The sequence below is a fragment of the Rhinolophus hipposideros genome, assembly GCF_964194185.1.
Source record: "Rhinolophus hipposideros genome assembly, chromosome: 9".
NCBI classification, from domain to species: domain Eukaryota; kingdom Metazoa; phylum Chordata; class Mammalia; order Chiroptera; family Rhinolophidae; genus Rhinolophus; species Rhinolophus hipposideros.
Window position 1 is genome coordinate 80,458,530 of NC_138055.1, and position 26,379 is coordinate 80,484,908.

Consider the following 26,379-nt stretch of genomic DNA (forward strand, 5'->3'; position numbering starts at 1 on the left):
TCTCTCTCGGTCTCTCTGTCTCTCTATCTCTCTCTGTCTCTGTCTCTGTCTCTGTCTCTCTCTGTCTCTCTCTCTCTCTCTCTCTCTCTCTCTCTCTCTCTCTCTCTCTCTCTCCCACATCAATATAATGCAGTTCTTGCAACAGAATAACTTTTCAGATCTATAGGCTTCACAGCTTCACACAGGCATTTTCTTGTGCTTTTATTCAGCTTTTCAATATTTAGATTCAGCTAAAATATTTTTCCCATCCCTACAGTTTCAGAAGAGTGAATCTGCTTAACACTATAGTACCAATCTTTGCATACCTCTAACCAGTGCATCCAAGTCATTCTACCATAACTATAGATTAATGTTCCTATCTCTCCCAGTGGAGGTTAAGTAATAGGGATGAGGGTGTATTTGTTTATATTGTCCGGTATATGGAACACAAAATATCTAAATACATTTTATAGGATAAATGATGAATTAATTCATGACATTCATTTCTTGATAGTATGCATGGAAATTGATATCCCTCTTCTGATTTTTGGAGGTGTCTATTTTAGAAAAAACATTTAGAAAATGCATTAAGTACAAGGCATGAGTTGAAATCATCTGCCATATTCAGAAAATAACTGTTAGCATTTTGCTTTATTTCCTGAAATCATTCACATATCCCCACGTGTTTATAATTTTAAATAAAACCAGAACATTTCGAACTGCAGTTTTAATCATGTATCTTTAAAAGGAAAATTATGGCTATTTCTAACAAGCTGGCTATAGTCATCTAAATTCCAGCACAGTGGCAGGTTATTTTTAAAGAAAAGAACAACTTTTTTTGCTTGGAAGAAACTTTAATGAGCCTTTTAGTTATTCTAAGGAGAGACTAGAAGTAGATTGGAAAGACTGAGACAAATTGGAGTTAATTTGCCCAGTGAAGCAATGTAGAAGAGAATTCCTTTCTTACATTATAACAGAAGTGCAGATTTTTAGCTGAGCACATGGATGTCTAAAATGAAAACACTTACCAGCCTCTTATGTAAGGTGAATGAAGGCTACACAGTAAAATGTAAGATAAAGCTACCTGTAACTGTCTATACCCGACAGCTGGTGCATGCTCCTGTCCCTTCCTCTTCATGTGTTCCTTCATTCTGCTTCTTACAATGTGGTGTGATGGCTGGAAATCTACTCATATACGAACAATTTTATAATGACTTTTTTGAACATGAATCTGGCATACATTTTCAATTGTATCGTAGGGGAATATTTCTAGAAATGGAATACATGCTTAATACATTTGATCAGCATTGTCAAATTGAACTCTAGAATACTTACAGCAAAACATACTGACACAAACAATGGATGAATGTTCCAATTCAAAATATTCTAAATATGACTAGATTTTCTCATGTTTGAATCTTTGTAACATTTTAAATTAATGCATCTGGCTGATATTTTATTATGTATTTTGTATTGCCTGATTATGTTCAATTTTTTTTCGTAATTATGCCTTTTATTATTTTTCTCTTAGTATGTCTTTTATATCAACTTTTCTTTATATTAGTATATTTTTCCTAACAATCAGAGTTATGAGTTTAAAAGTTTAATTATCTTTTCCATTAAAGATAAAAATACTTTTTTTCTAGTTTAAAACTTGTCTTTAATTCTCATTATCATAATGCTTCAAGATACAAAGTTTAAAATTATATATTAAAATATGCTTCTATGAGAACATTATTAGTCAAAAGGTGAACCTGGATTATTTATTATTTAAAAAAAAGCCTTATGTCTGTACATGTCTACACATGAAGAGAGAGTAGGGAATAATGTCCAACATGGGACTTAACTATAGGTTTGAGTGAAACCTTTTAATCCATTTTGAGAACACCTGCCTGTCTCCACACAGTTTAAAAGAATCCAGAACTATTTCAGCAATTGGCATTAATAATACATCACTACTCAAGGAAATTCTAGATCAAGCAGGTAAATTTGTGACTAACTTTATTGTTTATTTCAGGAACTTCTATAAAAACAGTTCTCTGAACAATACATTGTTCCAATCTCTCTCTCTCAGGATAATATATTTCTCCTTAGGGTAAATCACCCCCTTCTTGTAATAAATCACTCAACTGGGCCAACCTTTTGCTTTTCAAAATATATTACTATTCAAATCTTTGCCTCACTATGTTCACTAGTCCTAAACAATTCTTTCATGAACTTCACCCACTACTCAAATTTCTACATCAATGAATTTAACCTGCCTAATGCCACACCCCCAAACCTTATAAATATATAGCCTTGACAATCCCAACCCCATACACAGCTCAGAAGGACTACCAGCAATTATACAAAGGTGGTGAGGTTTCTTCCTTACTGCTGTAGGTGATAACTTGTTTTACATTGAATAATAGGTCATCAACAGTTTATTTGGTGTAATTTTTGGAGAGTTGGAAGTAGACCATACGGACTCTCTAGGAAACTGAAAATTTATGTGTGTCTCCTCTTCCCTATTTAACTCCTCTTTACTCATGTCATTCTTTAACATGTCCATTGATGTGGGCTAGAAGTTATTTTCAATTCTAGTCACTAGGCAATCCATATTTCCCTTAATAATAATCTCTACTTTTCTTTTATTTATTTTTCCCCTTTTTTATCTTTGACTCTAGCAGAGTCATTTTTCAGTCATTCAGCTCCTTCAGACCCATTCTTGGAGTATTGGGCTATGGGTGGAATGGTGTAAGTCATGAGGAGAGTGGAAGACCCACAGCTGGCCAAAATGAACTTTTAATAAAATTGGATTTCCACTTAGTTATCATGCTAATAAGGGGATCTTTTTTCTTCTATTGTCTTGGTTTATATTATCAAATCCCCACTTCTTAGTCCTAGTAGATGAAAAGCTATGTCCCATCATATGTGATATTGCCCAGGAAATCTCATTAATCCTGCAGCTCTGAGTGATCGGGAAGACACCAAAAGAGGCACAGATCACTTCCTTCAAATTCCATGAACTGGAATTTTTCTTTCTGTCATTCAGTAAAGTCTGTGTCAAAGTCAATCTTCAACTTTGATTGCATCTCAGTGTTAAGCAAATAAAACCATCTAGATTTTAGCAACAGGTAGATTGCCAATTTGGTTTATCACAAGCACTCTGAGTTTTGAAATGAATGTATTCCATAAGTTTATACTGATCTCCTTAAAGTTTTCTTCAATTTTATTAGCATGCAATTTTATTAACATGTCATGTTTTGTGAGTTTCATTTATGCCAAATCAATTGACTACTTTCAGCATTTTCAACAGAAATGTAATTCTTATTTTATATTGTCTCATCTCATCATTCAGATATCAAAGTAATGTATTTTTTCTGAACATATAAATTTTTCATATAGATATATTTTTCACACAGTATTCATGGCATTTTCTGGAAGGAAACTTATTTATACTTTAATATTTTATAACTAATTTTTTCCAAATATTTTACCTATTAAAATATAAAATCTGATAAAAATATATCAGTGATTCATAATATTTACATAAGAAAAATAGCTTATTCTTCAATAAACTATAAATACATTCGGATAGTCTATTCTTGCCCTTAATCAGAAAACAGATCAAATTTTACATTAAGATCTCCTTTTGCAGCTGCTATCCTTAATATGATTGTCATCTTTTTTTGAGAGAAAGCAGAGTTTACTGAAGCATATTTATAAATTCTAGTCTTAATTTTATATATCTTGAGACTTATCATATTTTATTTTATAAAAGTCTTAGTGGAAAGAAAGTTATCCCCTATTTCTTTTTTTTTCTCTTACTAAAAGTCAATTTACTAGATATAGTTATAAATCTGTGTTAATATTCAACTCAATAAATATTTATTAAAAGCCTACTATGTGCAAGATGCCCTGTAAGACATATAAGTTAAAATCAAACTGCTCTTGATTCAAGGAGCTATGTTGTCATATGAAAAAGGGTCAAGAAAATATTGATAGATAAAATGCTGTAGAAGAAGGTAAAGAAGATGGTAAAGTAGTTTAGGAATCTCAAATCTTAGGAAATTGAGAAATTAGATTTAAACCTTATCTTATAGAATACACTGGAGTTACATGAGTGGTGTTAGAAGGTTGCAAGTTATAGGTGATGGGCTGTGGAAGGAGAACATTAAGCTCCACGGAGCCTTATGAGAATGGACAGGAATGTTCCCATCTTCTCTTCCAAAAACATTGCTATTATTTTTCTTTTTGTTACTGTTGGTTTTAACTTGCAATCCATTTTATAGTCTGATGTCTGATGGTGAGATTGTCCTTTCCATCTTAATGACCCACTAAACAGGCCGAGTGAGGGAAGGCAGTACACGTAATAGAGCAAAGCTGGAATGTAGGCCATGTGTAAAAAATTATGAACAATAAATCTGAAAAATGATTAAGTTAAGTAATGGAGAACCTTATCTAAGGCTTAGAGTTGTGTCCCATTAGATAGATAATTCAATTCACAAGATAATTTGGAATAATAATGCATTACAATTGACTTCATTACCAGATATGTTTCTGTTCAAAAGGTTAGAGAGCTGCCATTACAAGTTATCTTTCCCCACCTGGGGTCATATACCCAAATCGTAAGGAACTTCATTGGCATGAGTGAGATTCTTCGACAGAAAAGATTTTTTGGTATCACTGTTTTACAGAGAAGATGCTTGCTCTAGCTGCTAGCTAACTCAGGACTTCCTTATTTCTAATTCTGTCTTTAAAAAGTCACTGTAAGTAGTCTCTGGGTAAAATCATGTGTTCTGTGTGGGTATCTTAGTCATCTGCATGACAGCTTCACTTCAGAGCTATGGGAAATCAGCCATTGCCACTGTCTGTTTTGTTTGCTTTGTGTTAGCCACTTGTAGCCGTACTATCTGCAGAGAGTAGATCTATGCAAACATTCTCCAGCCATAACTTTGAGTGGTGAGAAGACAAGATACCAAGAACTGCATAGACATCCCCTCTCTGAAACTTCTGCAGAACACTAACACAGAAAGCAGAAAGAGTCCCAAGGGACTGTGCCCAACTTGGTGCCCTTTGGTAGGCAATGAGAAGGAACTTGAGAATATGGTCAGAAGTGAGCACTGCTGAAAGCAATGTGGCAGCAGTGTCACAGTTATATCAGAAGGAAAATATAAATTATTTAAATAGACCAAGTGTAAAGTAATGAAAGCCAACAAGAGGCATCAAGGGCAAAGCTTAAGAGCTAGATTTAGGAGGCAGAGTTAGAGTGCACAAGACACTGTCCCTAATTGAATGGGGAGAAGTGCTAAGGAAGGAAGAAATAACTACGTTTTCAGGTCTTGATGGTTGAAAAAGTATTGAGTTTTAGACAGAGGAATCCATGAGAAAGAAGCAGCTCTGAGGTAGAAAAAGTTAAAATTGAGTTTGTGCCCAAAAGGGAATATACGTAAATATATCCAGAAGACAAAAGAAAATTAGATCTGATTCATGAAAGAAAGATGAGAATCCAAAATTTAGTGATACAGATTTGGTTCACATGCACAAGATAGAAATTCCCCATTGTGAATGATATGTTGAATGTGTTATTAGCTAAAAGGTTTATATTTGAGAAAGAAACAGAAACAGCAGATGGTTATTGTTGATCTTTAAAATATATCATATTAACCTTCAAATAAATGTCTTCCTTATTAAAACTATGAAAGTAATGTTAAATTCATTATAATAATATTGGAATAAGAAACAAAGAAAAAATATAAATGGGACTAACAAGCAAGTTTAATTTGGGACGTTCTATCTTGGCTATTCATAGTTTAGAATTTTAAAAGCAAAGTCTTTTAAAAGTCTTGAAAAGGAAAGTCAAAATAAATTACCTTCAGGTTTCAAATATTGGCGCCCATTAGGTTTACTTATATCAGCAAATCATTTCATAGCTCTGAGTCGGAGTCTGCTGAATCAAAGTGAGTAAATTAACAAGGAAAACTTCTACAGGATTTTCTTCTATTTTAAATGAAGCACACATAAAAAGTTGCACAATATGTATTCTAGCATTTTGAACGAAAAGTTCAATGTTTATAGGCCTTGGGCAAATATTCAATGCCTTCCAAAAGTATTAGACACCCAGTCAAGAAGAAAATTCACTCTCCATTGGAGACTATTAAATCAACACCTGTCATATTCAATCCCTCATCTATTTCCACTGTTTAGAAAATGCAGGGACTAATCTTAATGTGAAAGTTCAATACAGAAACTACATATTATATCTGAAACTGGAATCAGGGTAAAGAAAGCAAGTCAATGAATGGTTGTCAGTCATACTTTATTTATTTTCGCAATTTAGACTATTTTAAATATGAAAATTTATAATCAATGCATTTTATAATTGAAAGGAAAGGTCCTACAAGATTATTTACATGAGAAGATATGCCACAAAACTCTTGGGAATCATGGAAGAAGCTTGGGTCATTCCATAAATGTTTATTCAAACTTTATTTTTAAAACCTGTGGTAACATATTATACGTACACTGAAATAGCTTGTACTAAATATCAACACATTGCTTGTCATTATGCTTCGGGGGTAACTCAGCCTGGAGAGGAACTTGACGTAAAATCCTTATGTAATTGAAGAGTATGTATAAATTACAAATTCAGTTTTAAAAATATATTACTAGCAGAGGTAGCAGGCTATCTGCGGGATCCCTTACAAATAACAGACATGGATAAATTTAAGTTTTGCACTACTTTTTAGGAAACATACATGAATAAATATAATAAGAGTAAATACATAAAACAAAGATAACACAATTTATAAAACTAACATAACATGATGATGAACATAAATAGACCGAATGTAAGGTAAGTGTAAAGATACCTCCCGTTTTTAAATGTTTTTATGTTCATTATAACTAATCTATTATTTTCATAGATTGACTTTATAAGTATTCAATGCTATAAATTTTACATACAAAATTTCAATACATAAATTACATTTTGAACACATGGTGACCTTACCTTCTACAGGTATTTATCTCAGTCAGTTCAGGCTGCTGTAACAAAGAACCATAGACTTGTATCTTATAAGCAACATAAATGTGTTATTCTTAACTCTGAATGCTAGAAGTCTGAAATTTGGATGTCAGCACAATTGGGTTCTAGTGAGGACCCTTTTTCAAAATGTAAATTGCTGACTTCTTATCCTGTGGAAGAAAGAGAAAGCTAACTCTCTGGTCTCTTCTTATAAGGACTCTAATCCCATTTGTGAGGGCCCCACCCCACCCTCATGTCCTAATTACCTCCCAAGGGCCCCCACCACCAAAAAACATCACATGGGATTAGGTTTCAACATATACATGTTATGGAAACACAAATATTCAGTTTATAACAGTATTTAATTAGCAGTATTCAACGGTATTTTATTTATCTCTATTGCCACATCATGCCATAGATTACCAGTGCCCCCATCACCGCTGGAAATAAGATTCATTAATGTCTTTAAATGTAATCATATTAGAGAACCAATTTTAAAAACCCAGAACCAATTAATAATTCTCATCCTAAAGATTCTGTTCCTTTAGAAACAATCTTAGAAACAAAATCTGTGTCAGTCACTATTCTACCAAAGAAACAGAACCATGGTTTGTATGTACGAGTATATGTATTTGGTACGTATATATGTGTTCATGTATGTGTAGACACATATGCATAGGGAGAAAGACAGATTTATTTGAAGGAATTAGTTTCTGCAATTGTTCTGTAGGATGGGATGACATGTTGGAAATTCTCAGGCAAAAGCAGATGCTGCAATAAACGGGGAGTTTATTCTTCTTCAGGGAAACCTCAGTTTTGTTCTTAAGGTCATTCAACTTGTTGTATGCGTCATACCCAGGCAGTCAAGGATAATCCCCTTTGCCTAAAGTCAATTAGTTGTAAATGTTAACCACATCTACAAAATACCCACACAGCAACACCTGGATTTGTGTTTGATAGTAACTGACAACTAAGGCCTAGCAACATTGATATACAAAAACCAAACATCATAGGCAGTAAAAAAGTAAAAAAGTAATTAGGAATAGATGGGACAAGTAGAAAACAAATAATAAGATGGAACGAACACTGAAATCTCACCTACCAATAATTGCATTCAGTGTAAAAAGTCTAAACGCACCAATTAAAAGGCATATATTGTCAGACTGCTTATAAAATGAGACCAAACTATAAGCTATCTGTAAGCAACAGCCTTTAAAGAAAAGTCATATGTAAGTTAAAAGTAAATGTAAGTTAGAAGAAGAAAAATGTTTGTCATAAAAATTCAACAACAAGAAAGCTAGAGAGGCTATCAACATTAATTTGACATAAAATAGGCTTCAAGAGAAAAAATATTACCAGAGATAAAAAGGGATATTTCATAATGGTAAAAGTATAAATTCTTCAAGAAAACATATAAATACTTAGTATGTATAAAAATAATAACAGAAATTAAAGAACTTCTGAAAAGAGTTTAAATGGTACTTACAATTTTATTATCCAGTAAGTTGTTGCTATTGTATAAAAATACATTTCAGATAGATGATGATGATGATGAAGACAGATAGATAGATAGATAGATAGATAGATAGATAGATAGATGATAGATAGATAGATAGATAGATAGATGATAGATAGATAGATAGATAGATAGACACACATATATGTGTAGATACAGAGAATACCAAAAAAAAATGTATGCACATTTTAAGAAAGGAGAAAAACTGCATTAAAATTGTAATACTCAATATATAGTCACATGTGACTTCTGCAATTATAAGAGGTGCTCAAAGTGGTGATCATTAGTGTCCAAACACTTCTAATTACAACGAACTACTGCTACATAGATAACATCACTTAAAATGTATACACATGACTTGTAATCATCTTTTGTTATTGGTATATATTGAGTGTTACAATTTTAATACAGTTTTTTTTTTCCTTTCTTGAAATATGTATATACAGTTTGTTGGCACCCTCTACATATGCCATTTTGCTTCATTCAGAAGAAAGGGGCTTTATATAGAGAGAGCAATGTGATTGTTTCCCTAATAGTACAAAACATGTTGCAATGTAAGTTTTGTTTCCCAAAGGGATCAGCAATTCCCATTTTATATAATGGATTATGGTTGAACAGAGGACAGGGAAGTTCTATTAGTAAATACTGCTTTGAAATACGGCCCTTAGTGATCATATAACTGCTGCCTTTTTCCATTTTAAATCTAACACTTCAAAAAGTTACATAAACTGACAGTTTTTTGCCAGTATGCAAATTCAAGTAATACAACACAGTGAAATTACACTTGGAAAATAGTTTTCCTGTGTAACTAATTTACCTTATTTTCAATGTGGCTGGTAGATAAATAACATTTTCTATTTTCATCAGCGAAGAAAAGAAATACAGCTTTTAATATTAACTCTGACAAGAGTTTGGGAGGTTAGAAGCGGCAACACTGGGTCTATTTCTTTCTCCTCTCTGTTAGTCACTTACTGCACACTGAACTAATCTCCTCAGCATAAACAAAATACACATCAAAGCAAGTGACATAAAAATAAGTGAGCTTTAAAGAGAGTTTTGTGAAGAAAATGTGATTTCCATAAATCCCCAAAAGCCCAAAGTGTTGGTAATTAAAGAAAGGTAATGACCTCTCAATATAAGTAGGAATCATCTTGACTGACAATACTCAGACTCTCTCAAATAGTCACAGATGTACAGAAATTAATATACAACATACGAAATTTATGTATCACTAAGCTTTCACTGATTTTCTTTATCTGCCTTTTGGTTTAAAAGTGATAATATATGGTCTGACAGTATAATGTTATGAGAAAAAAGGTGGTATTTATATGATTCCCAGATTATATTTTATATTTTGATTATAAATCTAAGTGGCATTGTTGTTGCAGGTGGTGAATGCTGTTCCTCCATAAACAGGAGATGTTTAAGAGGAAGGGTAAAAAAGGGAAGTGGGGAAAAAAAACAAAACATGGGCATTAGTTTAACAAGTTTCAGAGTCAAGAAATCTGTTCTTGGGTGATTTTTCTGGTCAAGATGTATAAGTAGGCAAATGCTGTGCTTGCCTACTCTCACAATCATGTCAAATTACAACTAAACTATACAACTATCGTTGAGAATCTCCTGAAGGCTAGCTGAACTGAAGCCCTACAACTAAGGACACAGAAGAAGCCACCTTGAGACTGGTAAGAGGGGCAGAGATGTGGAACATGCTGGTCGCACGCCCGTGGATATGCAACCATTAAAAATTGGAAGGGATATCCCAGCTAAGGAGATCCCCCCCACTGGAGGATCAAAGTGGTTTCAGTCGCACATAAGGCTCTCGAACCCAGGGTTCCAGTGTCAGAGATAAAAGTCCCCATAACTTCTGATTGTGAAAACCAGTGTAGATTGTGACTGAGTGAGACGGAAGGTGGCTGTGGTCACAGGTATTCCTCTTAAAGTTACCATGCACAGACATACTGATGGACCCACTCACTCAGACCTCCAGCACTGGGGCAGCAGCTCGTAAGTCACCAGGGACATATGCGGAGGAACTGAGTTGTCTGACTTCAGGACAAGGAACTGAGTTGTCTACATACAGGGAGAAGGGACAGCTTTCTCCTGGACAAAGGAGCTGGCAGAAGCCATTGTTTCTTTTTTTTATTTTTATTTTTTTATTTTTATTATTAATTAAATTTATTGGGGTGATAATTGTTAGTAAATTTACATAGATTTCAGGTGTACAATTCTGTATTACATCATCTATAAATCCCATTGTGCGTTCACCACCCAGAGTCAGTTCTCCTTCCATCACCATATATTCAGATCGTATAAATCTTTCGCCATTGTTTCTTTGTTGAGCACTCCTTCTCTTTCTCCCTGTATGCAGACACAGCAGACACCATATCTAGTCTCCATCAAACTGGCTAACACCTTTCATCAGTCCCACCAGGTGATTCCCTGAGACCCCAACGTACCCAAATTGGGGGCCTACCCAAGGCACTTCCAGTGGCTTTTCCATACAACTGGTCTGTCTTGGATCATGTTGCAGACTTTCCTAAAATCTCTCAAAGGTTTATGAAACCCAAACAAAATCTGGCTTCAGCATGTCTCATAACTCTTACTGAGCAGCCCAAGACCCACACTAGTGGCAGCCAGCCTTAGTTTATGGCTTGGCCTCTCGAGGTACATCCAAGCTCAGCGTGGATGATAGTCATCTGTGGCACATGTGAGGTGGCCCCAGGCAGGGCACAGGTTGTGGCTGAACTTGGCCAGTAGTGGAACCCTCCCAGGAGGTTCTGGGGCTAGCATGCCTGGTGGCCAGGCATGGAGCATCACCCTGCTGCCTACAATGATGACACACACAAAGGGCAGATTCGGCAGGCATCAGAGACCTGCTAAAGTGAATCGTGCTCTGTAGTGTCAGCCCTTCCACAACAGCTCCTCTATTGTAGTCACAGCCAGTCCTCACAACCAATCAGCCTGAGGGTCAATCTCTCCCACTGATATGCAAACAACCAAGGCTCAAGTATAACAGGAGGGCACACACAACCCACACATGGGACACACCTGGAGTGCCCAGCTCTGGCAACCATGGAAACTGCACCTCTGGGCCCCATAGGACATCTACTACATAAGGCCACTCTACTAAGTCTGGGAGACATAGCAGCCTTACCTAATACATAGAAACAAACACAGGGAGGCAGCTAAAATGTGGAGACAAAGAAACATGTCCCAAATGAAAGAACAGAACAGAGCTCCAGGAAAAGAACTAAACAAAATTGAGCAAGCCATCTACCAGACACAGAGTTTGAAACACTGGTTATATGGATGCTCAATGATCTCAGGGAGAACTTCAACAAAGAGATAGGAAACATAAAAATGGAGATAGAAAACATAAAAGAGAACCAGTCAGAAATAAAGACTAAATGACTGAAATGAAGAATACACTAAAAGGAATCAATAGATTACATGAAGCAGAAGATCGAATCAGTGATTTGGAAGATAAGGTAGCAAAAACACCCAATCAGAACAGCAAAGAGAAGAAATAATCCCAAAAAATGAGGATAGTTTAAGAGACCTCTGGGACAGCATCAAGCATTAACAACATTTGCATCATGAGGGTACCAGAGAAAGAAGAGAGAAAGCAAGGGATTGAGAACCTATTTGAAGAAATAATGATGGAAAACTTCCCTAATCTGGCAAAAGAAATGGATATTCATATACAAGAAGTGCAGAGTCTCAAGCAAGATGAACCCAAAGAGGCCCACAACAAGACACATCATACTTAAAATGCCAAAGGTTAAAGACAAGGAACATTTTTTTTTTTTTACTAAGAAGGAACTTTTATTGAATTCTAACTGTGCTCTCTGCTACACATGTTTATGTTCTCAATTTAATCTTCTGACATTTTACAGGTGAGGAGATTTGCAGCTTAGAGAAGTTAAATGCTGTGTCTGAGGTCATTTGACCTTGTAGGCAATGGACACAGAGATCAAACTCAAGCTGACTACAGAGCCTACCCTCTCAGGAAGGATTCCATACCCCCAGCAGCACTTCCTGAACTGTATTCTGTTGATGTAAGAACATCCACACCTGGGTGAGGTTACTGGCCAGTGCTCTGGATAGATGCTTGCACCTGTCTCCAGGGCAGTACTAACTGCCTGGGCTTACTGAATTCTGCCATTAGGCCATTCCTTATGTGCTTATGTTTGGCATGTCGTCATCCAAGAGCAGCAAGAGAAAGGCAGTGACTTACCTACAAGGGAGCTCCCACAAGATTGTCAGCTGATTTCTCAACGAGAAACTTTGCAAGCCAAAACTTTGCAATCTCCCAGAAGGGATTTGCAGGAAATACTGAAGGTAATAAAAAGTAAGGACCTACAACAAAGATTACTCTCCCCAGCAGAGCTATCACTTAGAATCAAAGGACAGATAAAGAGCTGCCCAGACAAGAAAAATCTAAAGGAGTTCATGACCCCCAAACAGTATTACAAGAAATTGTAGAGGGACTTCTTTAAGATGAAAAATAAATAAATAATAAATAAATAAATAAATAAATAATATGAATAATAAAATTCCAATAACTACATACCTATCCACAATTACTTTCAATGTAAATGAATGAAATGCTCCATTCAAAAGATAGGGTGCTGAATAGATAAGAAAACATTATCCTTACATATGTTTTATACAAGAGACTCACTTCAGATTGAAAGACATACACAGACTGAAAGTAGAAGGATGGAAAAATATATTTTGTGAAAATGGAAACAAACAAACAAACAAACAAAAAGTTGGGGTAGCAATACTTATACCAGACAAAATAGACTTTATAACAAAGGCTATAACAAAAGACAAAGGAAGACCCAGTAATTCACTTCTGGGTATTTATCCGAAGAACCCCAAAACACTACTTCAGGGGGATGTGTGCATCCATATGTTCATTGCAACATTGTTTACAATGGCTTAGGTGTGGAAATAGGCTGGCTGTCTGTCGATGAGTGAATGGATAAAGAGGAGGTGGTACATATACACAATAAAATACTGCTCGGCCATGGAAGGGAATGGGTTCATGACATCGCAGGCAGCATAGGGGAATATAGTCAATAATATGGTGATAACTATGTATAGTGCTAGATGGGTACTAGTCTAGTCAGGGGGATCACTTCTTAAATTACATCAATATCTAACCACTGTGCTATACACATAAAATTAATATAAAATTATATTTAATGTCAACTGTAATTTAAAAATTACAGTTGAAAAAATCTAGTTGGAATTGAAGAATTAAAAGGGGTGAAAAGGTGAAGGGGAATAAGAGGTTCAAATTTCCAGGTATAAACTAACAAATCATGGGGCTGTAACGTAGAGCATAGGGAATATAGTCAGTAACATTGTGATCGCATGGTGCTATGTCAGATGGTTGCTAGATTTATCACGGTGATCGCTTCTTTAGGTATATAAATTTTGAAAAACTATGGCATACACCTGAAACTAATATTGTATATTAGCTACATTTTAATAAAAACCTTGAAAAACAACAATAACAACAAAAGATGCTTCTCTTGGGACATCTCATGTCAACCACATAATATACATTCTTTACATTCAGAAGTATCTTGATATTCATTTGTTCTCCCTTTCAAAATCTGGCGACAGAATGCTTGGTTAACTAAACTTGCACTGACTTTCTATTAGAAATCAAATAGATCCCAGGGCTTTATGCATACTAGATCCCTTGTTGAAAAACCGAATAGACAATCATTACAGCATTTGAGAGTTTCTAAGTCAATGCTAAGTCTTATAGTTTAGTGTGACCAAGAATCACCTAGAGAGCTTGTTAAAATGCAGACTCCTGAGGCCCAGGTTTGTGTTTGACATGAGAACTTCTGTCTCCATAAAGCTCCTGAGTGATGCTGATGCTTCTAGTTTGCAGATGACACTGAATAGTATTGCTTTTGTCATCACATGGCTATGTTTACATCCATGTAGATTAAAAGAACACCTATGTTACATGCTCTTCTATTAAAAATAAACAAATGAACAAACCAGATGGTCAGATTCAGCCTACAAATTTTGAGGAAAACTATCTTTCCTTGTATAGGTATCCCAGACAACTAGGAAAGCTGAAACATTTATTTTCCAGGTTCACAATTCTAACCAAGGCTCTCAGCCCTATAAGGTTCTTAGATGGTAGATAAATGAGCTTCATCACATAGATGACCTTCATATGTGGTCAAAATGAAATGAGAAATCTATCCAGCATTAAATGCTAGTCCTATGGTCACCAAAGGTCATAGCCGCATGTCTACATTTGTTCAAGGAGTCCCTTCTAACAAAAGCGGCCACAGGGCCTGATTAGATTGGGGGATGGTGTGCATGGTGGGGGTCATGATTGTGGTATACTGAAGAGATATGAAAATCTACACGAAGGATTATTACGATTTTAAAGTGATCATTCTGAAATTACTATATCAACTTGGACATTTACCTACCAAAGCAATCTGGGTCTAATAAGGAGCTAGAAATGCTACATAGTTTAAACAGGGGTCTTTTACTATAAAGAATAATTATAATAAAAGAGAAACTATGAAATATAAGGAAATTTCATATCCTGTATCTCTAGGTCTGACTGCCAGGCGAGGGTTGCTCTGGAGTTTCAGGCAGGCAATAGACAGCTCTCCAGAATGCAGAGAATCAGCAACCAATGGTATGAGCATGCAGTGGAAGGCCAGGTGCCCACAGGGACAGGATGCCGTAAGAGTACACAAGCTACAAGGGCAACAGCTATGAGCAGGCTGCTAGGTGCTTCCAGAGGGAGCTCAGGCACTAGGGGCCTTGATAGGAGACCTTCAGAGCACACACTGTGCAGAGGCTCTTATTGCAGTGCCCAAAGAATAAAGGTAACATTATCATCTCCCTCCAATGCTGTAAGATCCCACAGAGACGACCTTCTGGACCTATGCTGAGGCCGTGCTCCCTAGCTGTTCTCACACTCACACTCCCCCCTTCCTTTTCAGCATCTTTTGTTTAGGCAAGAACACCATTTATCACCTGACAGCAAAGATACCACTTACTTTTCCTAACCCAAACTTAAATGGTAATCTGGGAATCATGAAAATAACATCTTCTTTCCCATAACATTTTAGCATCTGTCGGTGTTATAACCTTTTAAACTCAATGGCATATAAACAAAATCAAAGAACGCTCAGTCGTGCATAAATTTTGCATGCATATAATTATAATGCTGGATATTTGCAACTGTTAATTTGAGGAGGCTTGAATGCTATTATTCAAGTTGATTACTGCTTACTGCATTGGTTTTTCTCCATTTTCTACAGTTTTCTATTTTTTTAATGAAAATTTTCTATACATTTCTATTTCTTTTTTAATTAAAATTTATTGGGGTGACAATGGTTAGTAAAATTACATAGGTTTCAAGTGTAAAATTCTGCAATACATCATCGATGTATCACATTGTGTTTTCACCACGCAGAGTCAGTTCTCCTTCCATCACTGTTTATTTGACCTCCTAATTGTTTTTGTCCTCCACTCTTTAGGGTTAAATTTACAATTTCTTGAGCTCTTAAGGTGCAAGCTCAGAAGCATAGAACACTGATCTCAAAGTCTAATATAAGTACCAAAGCACAAATTTTCCTCAAAATATTGCTTTTGCTGTTCCCACAAATCTTAATATGCTCCGGTTTTATTTTTATTCAGTTTCAAATATTTTCTAATTTTCATTATAATTTCCTGTTTGACCCATGAGTTGTTTAAAAGTATTATATAAACTTCCCAACTATTTGGAGTTTTCCAAATATGTTTTTTTATTTATTTCTAACTTAATTCCGTGTTCTCAGAGAACATGCTCTGAGTGATTTCTACTCTTAAATTATTGAGGCTTTTATGGCCAAGCATATGGTTTATTTTGGTTAATGTTCCATATACAATTGAAAGTAATGTGCATTCTGCAGTTGTTGAGTGCAGTGTTCTATAAATGTTAATTAGGTTAAATTGGTTGATAGTTTAATTCAAGTATTCTACCTACTTCCTGATTTTCTATTTTCTGTTCTATTACAGCTAGAGAAGTATCAAAATTACTAACTTTATCTGTGGATTTCTCTATTTCTCCTTTCAAGTCTGTCAGTGTTGGTCTCGTGTTGTAAAGCTTTTATTTTTTTGCACATACACATTTATGTGTGTAATCATTCTTGATACATTTACTCTGTTATCATTAAAAAAATGTCACCTTTATCTTTTTGTAATATTTCTTGTATTAAAACAACTTTGTCTGATATTTATGTAGGTACATCAGTTTTCTTATGATTAGAGTTTGCACAGTATATTATTTCCTATTCCTTTGCTTTTAAATCATGTGTGTCTTTATAATTAAAATATGTTTCTTATAGAGGGAATATAATTGGAAATTGATTTGTTTTATCCATTCTGAGGATAACTGCCTTATGATTGGCATGTTTAATTCACTTATGTTTAATACAATTATTGATATAGTTTGATTTAAGCCTAGTTTTGTAATCAGTTTTCTATTTATCTCACAGATTTATTTTTCTTTTCTTTTCCTTCCATATTTGGATAAATTGAGTATTTTTTATTTTAAGTGATATATTCTCTTTGGTTTCCTTCCAATTATATTTTATGATGTGTTCTATTGGACAAATATGCATCTTTAATTTATCACAGTCTCTGATCTCATCCTCTTTGCTACTATTGTCACAAATTTTACTTATCCCTATATTACAAACCCCATAAGTATTGTCATTATTTTGCTTCAAATAGATAATGTTTTTCCAAAGTAATTTTAAAAAATAAAAATACAACAGTTTATTATATTTACCAGCAGTATACCACTTGTATAGATCTCCATTTATGTAAATCTGTCTAGCTTAGCCCTACTTTGTTATAATCTGAGTTCTCCGTGGAATATCCTGAGTTCTTAACATGAGCTCTCCATTCTGACTGACCACACGCAAGGATCTCTCAGCCTCATTCCGTTCTGGTAATTATTTAGTTTGAAGATCCCTCATGATGGTGCTTACTCATTTTTGATTCTTTGCATGGCCCCATAGAATCTTATCCTTCATATATGCAGTTTAGTATGCAAAGACTTAAGGAGATCCCTATGCAGATTTCTGGAGGTCTTTTACTGCATAGTTTAAACAAAAACTGAAGCCAAATTCTACGCCTTCCAAAAAAAAAGACCTTAGATTTATTTAAATCTGATTAATCCCAACCTAATACATATGCTCCTTCTTTTTGTCATTTTTTTCTATCTAATTTTTATAATAGCACAAAAGAAGCAGAGTTTTGAGTTACGAGGACATGGCAGTAATTAAGGTAATAAACACAGTATCTTACAGTAGGGTAACAATGGTGGAGATGAGAAGTCATTGGATTTAGAGTGTTATTTTGAACCTGTTGCAGAATGAATTTGTTGATGGTTTGGATTATTATAGGAGAGAAGTCAAGGCTGACTCCAAGCTTTTGACCTGATTAACTGGTAGACTAGTATTGTCATCTACTGAAGGAAAGCATCCGGGGAGAAGCAAGTTTGGAACATAGAAACCATGAGTTTAATTTCAGAAAACATCAATGAGAGAGTAGCATACTGTAAGACATCTGAGGAAAGAGTTTAAAAAGAAAGATGAATCAAATGGGTTAAATATCAATAGCTTAATTACTTTGAGATGAGGTGGCCACTGGATTTGGTTGTTTAGAGTTTATAGATGACAGTGAAAATATTTGTTTCAGGGGATAGAATTGACAAAAACATACATAGAATGAATTTAAGAGGAAATACAAAAGTTAGATATAGAGCCATCTAACAATGATAACCTTTCTGAGTAGTTTTGCTATAAAGAGGAGCATAGAAATAGAGTAGAAGCTGGAAGCAGAAGGAGTGTCCTGGAAAAATAAGTGGCAAGAAATGGAATCCAGAGGAAAGGTGGAGGGACTGAATTTAGGCAGCAATTTAATCATATAATAGGAAAGAAGGAAATGGAGATACAGAAATACTAAGTTGGTAAATTTGATGCTGAAGTTTTCTTATAATCAGTACTATTTTTGTAATGTTATGAGGGAAGAGGAGATGAATTTCAAGTTGATTAGTGGTTTCCAGAAGTACCAGGTGACCTGCAAAGGCCGAAAACATGAAATATCACCATCTACTGGATTCTGCAAATGCACTCTGGTAACTTAAAGACAATGTTGACCTTTCATAGGAATTCTTAAATTCTTTATGTTCTGAAATAACTTGAAAGTAACTTTGAAATCAAAATTTTAAGAATTGAAATGGAAATACATTTATTTGATATTCTTATGAGTAACACCATTTATATTTTGTGGGAAATGCAATTAATGCAACCTAAGTCACTTTAAAGATAATAATTACTAACCAAAATACAGAGTCATCATGTAGTGGAATGCTTTGCCTGATTTCAATAAATTTATAAAATTTGGAAAGAGGTGGGTCCTTTATGCTTCAATAGGGTAATATAGAATAAAACAGGAGGCTAAGAAATTATCCGACTAACTCCTTGTATAATTTCTGAAGGCATTTTCAAGAACTAAAGTAAAAGAGAAGAGAACACAGATGTTGCACTGTCAGTAATGAAATTGAAATAGATGAGATCCAAGGAGAACTAGATGTAATGAAGTCTGTCTCCTGGCTCCTCTCTGTTAGGGTAAAAGAGTTAACATGAAGATTTGGGTCAAGAAGGAAGATGATGAACAACCATAATTAGATACGCATTTGATATATTTTCTTTACTTTGATTCTGTTTAAAAGGAATAAATAATGATTCATAATATATTCAGAGGATGGATTTTTGCTTCTAGCTTATAATTCCTGAACGAATTAACTAGTAATGACAACACAGCCTGCAAAGCTGTCAGTTCTCTATTTGCTGGTTTCTTTGGAATTTTGCTTCTCTCTTCCTTGTTTGTTTGTTTTTACAAAATAAAGGGCACCTCCCCAAGGATTCTTTTTCATCATCTATATCTGTAAGACATTCACTTCAGCATTTGTATTTGGGAAATAGTTGTTTTATGTGTCTGGTGAGCTACATAAAGGTAAATTAAATTAAACATAGAGAATGCCTTCTTATGAAAGCATATGTTCAGGGACTGTGGAATCAAGAAGCTCACTGCAGTAAGCAAAACCTCTACGATAACATGGAATGGGTGGGTCCCATACCATAACCCAAGGAGCAGGGAATTATAGTACTTTGCCTAGATGTCAGTTGTAAAGAGCAGTAATTTTATAAAAAGCTGCTCTCTAACATGAGACATACTTAAAACCAAGCTAAGAAAATGGAAGGGGAATTGATTTTAGGTGGCGAATACACCATGAAACATACAGATAATGTATTATAGAACTGTACACTTGAAACCTACATAGTTTTACTAACCAATGCCACCCCAGTAAATTAAAAATAAATAAATTAAAGAACACTAAAAAGTAAAAAAATGTCTTTCCCATGCCTAACCTCAATATGAAAATAATTATCTGCATAGAAAGGGAACACAAGTTGAACTATCCAGATAACTCTAGCTAACAATAACTTTGCAGAAACAGTTTATCTGGTTTAATTGCTCCCAATCTCCACTTCTTATACACGATTGGAAACCCAGTTTTTAAGATTACATTGCAAAACAGTGTGGAATAAATGATCAGGGCAACATCAGCAATAACTTTATTTTTTATTAGAAGGCCACAAGGCAGTCTCCCATTGTTGTACCCCATGCTCCTTCCATCTAGTTCACTAATCTTGTATCACATTCAGAAATAGACTTCTTGCCTATCTTCCAAATACTCTGTGTTCCCTTCAACAAAGATTGCCTAAAACAGTTAGTAGCCATTGTTAAAAATCTAAAGTCTGTTCATAATAAACTTCATCTACACGTATCATCAGATTTATTTTTTCCCATTGTTTCTGGGAAAACAGTGATTTTTATTTTTCTAATGATCACCACCTCTCTGGGGTTTGGTCCTAATGTGTATTTACAAATGGACTTTTTTTTTCTAGAAATATTTTAATCAGTGCTATAATTAGTGACATCTCCAAGTAGATCTGTTATCTTGTTGAAGGATTATCTAAATCTTTCCTTAAATATACTATAGTATATATTCACATTCACATGTTCCTGTGATTCTATAATTGCTTTAAAAATTTGGATAATGATTGAATATTTCTGGTAATAAAATCATATTTTTTTTCTGAGAAGTGTAAATATTTCCCAACAGAATCTCTGACATCTCAACAATATTGATATTTACTGACATAGAAACTTCTTGTTTAAAATTGACTTTGCATGTTTATTTCATTGACCCAGTAGCATACTTCCATGTAATTCTAAATATCTGCTCTGTAGGGCATTCTCTGGCTAAGATCCAGGCTTCTGATTTTTTTCCCAGATCAAATATAAGGCCATATCTATCAAAAGCTGTGAAGACCAAAGGGAAAAGAGAAACAACACAAAGGAAATCCCAAAAGATGCAGTGTTTTCTGTAAATTTATGGCTTAGAGCCAAAACCAAACACATTGGCTTTTTGCTGATGATTATGTTGGAGGGGAGATTTTTGGAGCTAAAGCAATGGAATGAAAGGTACAGAAAATGAGGAAAGCAAATAGATATTTCAAATTTGTCTGAAATACAAACAACAATAACATTTTTCTCTGCACATTTTTCAATTTCTAGTAACCTCCACAATATGTACCAGGCCAATCAAACTACACTCTCTTGAACAATTAGCTTTTAAAGGAGAAACTCACTTGGAAAAGTAGATGTTAAAAGATTTCTCTATATAGCATCACTTTCCCTACTTCCTCAGTAAAAGAAAAGCTATTTCTTATTGATGATTCTCCATAGGCTTACAGGTCCCATTAATGCAGATAATGAAAACAGAAAATACAAAATAAAACAGCTCTTCTAAATAGCCCAGATGCCTGATCATCACTGTGTCCTCAAAGTTATCTTCTGAGGAAGGCCCCCAAATCAATAATTATTAGATTTGGTAGTATTAAAGAAAAAAATTATTCTGACACATGTTAAAATGATAAGGAAGATTGTATCCACAACTATTGCAATTGATATCAAGACTATTGTAGTAAGAGAGAGTTCTGGGTCAATTCTAAAGACAGCTGAGGATTTATAACCAAGGAACAGAATAAAGAAGTCAGTAGATGGAACATTTTAATCAATAATAGGGGGATTCTTGCTCAACTGGGAACAGGATTCTTGCTGAAGGCAGGTCAAGGACTTACATATCAAGACAGTGGAGGAGGAACCTGATCACATACTGAGGGTCATCAAATATGAAGGGTGGGAGGGATTCTCACTAAACTGATAGCACAATTTTTGCTAAAACTGGACAATGCAGGCCCAACCAGAATAGGACACACAGAAGGTTCAACTGAAAAAAAGGGCTCAGAGGAGTCTCACTAAAATTTTGTCAGGAGGCTCCTTGTCAGTAGTATGATTTAGCAACTTCAAACTGAGAGTGGATTAAACAAATATAGACTCATTTTTCTTTTATCACAGCATATGGCTAAAATGAAGCTCCATGACTTCAGGAAAACAAACTCTTAGCTGTTGCTAGAACATGCCCTTAAGGAATGGCTTACAGCTGGTGGCCAAGTCCAAAATGGCCAACTAAAAATAAATTATCTGCTGCCCCTCCCACTCAGCACATACAAAACATGCAAAAGGCTGTGTGGCTCCATGTACTAACGGATTGGATGGCTCTACTGTTGCTGGATGATTCAATACGGCCTCACATACTCATAAGCGGGTGGCGGTGGTGGTGGTACAAATGTAATTGGGAAAGCTTTGTTCTTCTCCAGGGGCCTCTTTCCTTCTTTGTGAATGCTGGAGAGGATTTTTCACTCTCTCACTCTGCCAGGATAGCCTCCTGGACAGATACTGGACTTCTTTAGAGAAAGGCTGGTTTCCAAAAGATAAAAATGGAGATTATAAGATTTCTTAACATGATGGCCAAAAGTAATGCTATGTCATATCTACCTGTTATACTCCTTTTCTCAAATGAAGTCAAGGTAAGCCCAGAGACAAGAGAAGATGAAACGGACTCCTCTCATAGAGGGAAGAAAAATTATGCATGTACAGCAATAAAAGAAATTGCTGTCAGCCATCTTTGCAGAAAATCCACAACAGTTAATCTTAAGGCCTTTGTGTGCATTCCACAAACTTTACTGTACTTTTCCACTTTTGATGAAAAGCAGACTTCTGGGATTTCTTTATCATCTCCTCTTACCAGTTTTGACCAAACCCAGAACCCCTTCACACTCTTTATGTTTGGCCAACACAAAATCTTTGGATTGTTTTTGTTCCTCCAAATAAGAATTCACCTATTAAAATTATTTTAAAACAGGTATATGTAATGATTAATTAATGTTTCAGTATCAAATTCCAGTGTATGAATTCTTCTTTACATCAGACACCATTACAAAACAAAACAAAAATGGAGTGAGTAGTGAGGTATGTGTAAATGGAGGGTGCTTTCCCAAATTATTTGTATTTCCTTACAGAAGTTTAGAATTCTATCCTCCTTTGAGAAATAAAGAAGAATATCAAATTATTCAAACTGATGAGAATCTCAAGCCCACTGCAAAGAAGAAACATTTTCCATGAATTATGTTCAATTCAGAGTATCTGTGCAATATTAAACCAAATCTTAAAATTACTTTCAGAGAAGGGCATTGATAATGGCGACGTGGTCACTGAAATAATTTTAAAAGTATGTGTTATGAGGAAAACTGACATTTTAATTTGTATAGCAGAAAAAATAAATGTTAGCCATCTTATTTACAGGTTTGTGTGTACAGTAATATTTTGTATTGCTTCAGATTCAAAGTTAATCAAAATCAGCAGCAGAAATTTCAAAGAGATATGTCTTCTCTCAAATTAAGGAACAAAATTTGTACCAATAGAACCACAAAACAGGTTGTACTTCAGTCACAGGAGATATATACTTAATTCAATATCTGGCACAGAGTGAGTACTTAACATAACTAAAAAAAAAAATGAAATAGTGAATGACCATCTAAAAGGCAAGGTGGGAAAAGATTTCCTCAAAAAAAAAAAAGAAAGAATAATGATATGTAAGGTCCTTTTTAACTTTGTAAACCTAAGGGATGCAGACTTCACCAATGAAAGAAACAGAATAGTCATGTTAGAAAACTGCCAAATATTCTGCCAGCCTCGACCACTGAGGAAATTATAGCAGCGTTCCCATGCAACATCCTTGAAAAGACATTTGGAGTAGTAATGACAATTTATCTTACTGTCTATCATTTTCGTTCTCCTCATATTTTTTTCCTTAGGTGTGTTTACAATAATGTGTATGTCCTTTTGTATTTGTATTCAGTTTTCATGCTTATTAGAACTTATGTGCTACAGGCAAATGATCGTATCTACTTAATTATCTTGGTATTAAGCTCAAGTAGGCACCAAATAAATGCTAATTCAAGATTACTTTCAAGATGATTTATCTCCAATGATTATTTGATTTTTTTTCATAATATCACACACTAAAAATGAGATCTCAAGCCTGGATAACTTAATAAAAGAAGACACTATTATTTATTTTTGACTCATTTATCATTGCTTTTCACTATGCTTACAAGGAATCATCACAGAGTAGGATTCTTTTTTAAAGTGAGAACAAATTACAACAGGCCAATTGAATAGACCAAAATACTTAAAGTTTTACTATTTATATTCTTTTAGAGTACAAAATAGGGTAATCCAACAGTATCCTGGGAACACTTCTGTATATGTATTAATGATAATAAATGTGTATTTCAAATAGACTGTTCTTAAATTTATAAAAGGACAAATAACTTTTTTTTGGAATGTATAAGGGTGAATATATGCATGTGATTATTTGATCTTATGTATTTTTACAAATAAATATAAAGCTGTTGTTAGTATCATTGTGTGTGTCTTGCTATATTTCAAGTTTTATTTTTAATTTGGAAATACTTAAATTAAAAATTTGTTATACTCCAAAATCTTAGTACTCAGTTCTTTACAATTACTTAAATCTAACCATTATAACAAATAATCAGTTGCATTAATTTTAAATGTACCTTTAAAATTATTATTCAGTTCTTGCCAAAATATTCATAGGCCATGTATGTCTATTGGTAATTTTTATCCTATTATATTAAAATAAAAATTTGGAACACTACTTGAATGAAAAATGATTGGCCCCTATTCAAAGGGAATGTAGGCATGTGGAAATAGATTTTTTTTAAAAAAAGACACTGTGTATGTAAACACAGACACATTCACACACATACTAGTGTTTTCAAGTGATTTCACATAAGAAATTGATCCTACCTTTCCTCAACCTCTAACATTAGGGATATTAATTTAAAAGTGAAACTATGCACAAGATATCTCAGGAAAAAGGTGGACCCCTCAAAGCTCATGAGGTTTTTTTTTTGTTTTTTTTTTTTTTCTGAAATGATTTTTAAAACGACAGAAGTCTGCAAGAACGTAAATAATAGGCGTTTCAGAAGTGCCAACTCTATATTTCACAGTCACAGTTCAGTTTTCATCAGTGGGAAGTGTTCCTTAGGAAGAGAAACTTTATTTTTATGGGTGAACTTTATAATTCTACTTCACCACAGTTAGGCAAGGATAATGCTTTTCCCCAGACCCATGAAAATAATATCAGTTATCAATCTTTATTCACTCTGATGCCTATTATTAATATTTTAAACTGAGTTTTTGAGTTAATGTGGAAGTTTCTGTCTTCTCTCCTGTGAAAGGATAGCAGAGAATTGGACTTCTGTCTCCAACCAACAGGAAATATTCTAGTTCCCCAAGGAGCCAAAAGAGAAAAAACTGCCTCTTTGTTCCTTTATTATTAGCAACCTTAATTTCTGGTTTAATTCAGAAAGACTGGGGAAAAAAGAAAACTCTAGCTGAAATGACTTTCGGGGGTATTGAATAAAATATTTCATATTTTACATAAAATACTTAATAATATGACACATAAATCATCACACTAAAACCTGAATTATAAGTTGACTCAGGGGAAGTTACAAAGGTTAAAGCTTAGACAAGTAATAAATGAGGAAAGCGTCTTCATTACCTTAAGGGAAGGTGTTATATCAGGACAGAGGTTTCCTACAGAACTGATTTATTAGCACTTTCAAGTAAATGTACAAGAATCTTGTTCATAAAGCTCTCCCGCTGTTAATCCATGCTGTTTCTATTTCCATGGGTGCTGTGTGTGTATATTTGACTCCTGGCCACAGTCTTGCCATTGAAAAGTATGACACAGTTTTTTTTCCAAAGTAATAGATCATCATGGAAATTTTACACAGAAGTGCCCAATTTTAACTCTTCTGGCGAATACTCTCATACCTGTTAGATTCAGTAAGACTGACACAGGCAACTGTGTTTCATATCAAAATGAAAGGAACCATCATTTGTCCTTGTCAACCAACATCAAAATTTGAAAATTATGTTTGACTTACCAGTCCTCCAAACACCAGTTAGCTGTTTGTCCAGTCTTGTCAATTTTACCTCCAATATATCTCTCATAGTGAACCGTTTTTTTCCAGACTCTGCAAAAATAAGAGTGTAAATAACATGACTTTTTATCTGTCATTGGCATGGTCTCCTAATTAGTTTTCCTAATACTCAGCTTCCCCTTCTCCAGTTCATTCTTCTCACAAACACGAGATTATGCTGCCTAAAATATCTCATGGATCACGCAACTTACTTGATCCAAAGTCTTTAAGGGTTCCCTAAGAGGGAAAATAGCTTAGATCCACCATATTTTAAGTGCAGAATAATTAAAAATATGTAAACCTAATATCATTTAATTTAGACAACAATT